This window comes from Octopus bimaculoides, chromosome 28 (assembly GCF_046866305.1).
Source record: "Octopus bimaculoides isolate indiv1 chromosome 28, ASM4686630v1, whole genome shotgun sequence".
NCBI classification, from domain to species: Eukaryota; Metazoa; Mollusca; class Cephalopoda; order Octopoda; family Octopodidae; genus Octopus; species Octopus bimaculoides.
Genome location: NC_142955.1, coordinates 11,578,956 through 11,582,312, shown reverse-complemented (window position 1 = coordinate 11,582,312; position 3,357 = coordinate 11,578,956).

Below are 3,357 nucleotides of genomic sequence, written 5' to 3'. Positions count from 1 at the left end.
ATTGCTACCCATGACCTGCGAAAACCGAAACACATACACGGCACGTTAAATAGTCTCCCATATCTCTCAACACACAATCCTAGAAATGCAGAAGCTTACACAATAATATACAAAAACATCCCACTACTGAATCAAGACCCACGTCTAAAAAGAGTACTCGCAACCCATAAATTAATAAAAAGCAAAAGACAACCCAAATCCCTAAAAAACCTACTCACGAATGCAAAATTGCCCAACACAAGCCCACCACCTACCGTCAAAAAATGTGGTCGTTCCAACTGCAGGACTTGCATCCACCTCATGGAAGGAACAACATACAGATTCCAGTCGGGACACACTTTTGTCATAAAAAATAACTTCACCTGCGCATCAAAAAATTTACTTTATGCCATAAGGTGTGAAGGGTGCCACAAAGAATACATAGGGCAAACGAGCCTTACTCTCAGAGAAAGGATGACAGTCCACCACCAACAATTGAGGGATCCCACCACAAGACAGATACCACTCAGTGGGCACTTAGATCTCTGTGCACAAAACAAGTCCCCCAAATTCCTAGTTTTCCCATTATACCAATGCTCACACAACACCACTGACCAAACACGAATAAATAGGGAAAATAATCTTATTCAAAAATACAGACCACAGCTCAACATACTCTAACATAAGCCCCCTCCCCAGGTGCACGTCCAAAACAAAGACACAGATACGCAAAATCACACACACACCAATACAATGCAAACCTCCGACACGAACACACTTACACACATATATACACACACAGACAATCACAATATCTCCACACTAGAGCACAAACCCACATACATTTCAAGAAAAAACACATGCATATATACACTTACAATACAATTGTAGCAACCACAACCAACACCCATACACACATATGTAAACAGGTACATGCACACACCTACACACCACTCCGGAAACCACAAATCATATTCACACACGCATATTTGCATACATATGTACACACACATACAAACACCATACGCCTGTTCCCCAGTAAAAATGTCACACACACACTCAAAAGAAAAACACACACGATACAATCCCAACAATCACAACAAACACCCACAAGCACACATGCACAGAAGCATGCACACACAATGACACACCTCCCCGACAAATACAAGCCACATAGATGCACTCACACAAACACACCCACACGTATACACACACATACTGTACTAACAATACAAACAAAACTAATCACTCACAATGACAGCGCACACACACATGTACACATATACACCAGGAAACTACACAAACCATACCCACATACACACACATACAAACGCATACCCAGTACCAACATACATGGAACACACATGCACACACATACACATCACCTGGATAAACCCAACGTACAAGGACACCTAATAAATACAACACACACATACATGCTCACACACACATACACCCTCATGCACACACATACAGTTGCTCTCTCACACACACACGCACCACAATGACAATTCAAACACAAACATACTTAGAGACACACACAAACTCACGTACACACACATAACACCTCCACCAACACACAACACAAATAGACATACGTACACATACAGACATACACATACATATGAACCATCAGACACACATACGGTTGCTTACACACACACACACACACCACAAGGGTATTTAAAACAACACACTCACTCAGACAGAGAGAGACACACACACACTCCCACACTCACAAAAAACACTCCCATGCACACACACAGACGCACACATATGTACACACCCTCACACATACATACGGCTGCTCTCTCTCACACACACACACACCACAAGGACGATTAAAACAACACATACATACTCAGAAAAATAGATATACGCACACTCTCACGTACACACACCTAACATCCCCACCGACACAAAAAAACACACAAACACACATACACACGCACTCACACGAACAAACACATATACACATACACACACATGCGCACACACAACACCCTAACAAATATTAATCACACACATACACACACCATCCTACCATAGATAAAACACACACATACTCATATACACATGCCACACACGCACGCACGCATACAGACATAGACATACACATACATATGAACCATCACACACATACGTTTGCTTACACACATACGCACACACACACACACACACCACAAGGATATTTAAAACAACACACCCACTCAGACAGAGAGACACACACACACTCCCACGCACACACACAGATGCACACATACGTACACACCCTCACACACACCACAAGGACGATCAAAACAACACATACATACTCAGACAAAGAGATATACGCACACTCTCACGTACACACACCTAACATCCCCACCGACACAAAAAAACATTCAAACACACTCATATACACATTCCACAATAAACTCTGGGACCAATAAAAACGGCACACACACACACACATAGAGATGTGCACAGAACCAGTCCCAAAAACCAGTGAACCATGACAGACTGTCACAGACCAACCAAAAATAAAGAAATCTTCTTTAACTCTTCTTCCCTCCCACCCCAGCTAGCCAGTCATACTGTCTCTTAAGACAGTAAAACATTCCCTCAATATACACAAGAGAAAAAAGCCAGGTCAGTTCCTCCTCAACTTTATTCGATTTTCACAGAATATGTATAAGAATATGTATATGTATTTTTCCATATGTGTATTTTCATACACTGTTTTTAACATTTTCATTTTAATATCAGAGAATGTGTGATAATCAGTATGTAACAATACAAAGTTCATACAAAGCTTTATACTTTAAATATATTTTATCATCAAAGAATGTATATATGCATTTTAATACTCGAACTGTTTTTTAACATTTTTTTATTATTCTCAAGGACTTTTGATAATCTTTTTCTAAAAAAGTGAAACCGGTTAAGTAAATAAATATCTTTAAAATAAGTGCATTTTCAAACCTTCTTTCATATATATATATTTATATATATATGTATATTTATTTACATATATATGTATTTATTTATTTATGGGTTTCAGCCAAGTGGCTGTGGTCATGCTGGAGCACCACCGTGACTTTCCATCTTTATGCTGTGCTCTCTTCACGTTCCTTGCATGGCTCTTCTCCACCTGATATAGTCCAATCAAGAGTTTTGATGGCACATGTGGTGTATAAGAGAATTTGACATCGCTGCCCTAAACTGTGTCTCATTTCGAGCCACTGGTTCGTCTGGTATCGTGGAGAGGAAAGCGTCGAGTTTTGTCTTGAAGACCTCCACATCTGTGTCTTGCAGGTCTCAAAACTGTTTTGGCAGGGCATTGAAGAGCTGACGTCCTCTGAAACCAAGGCTGCTGCAGTATCTCGTTCTTATGTG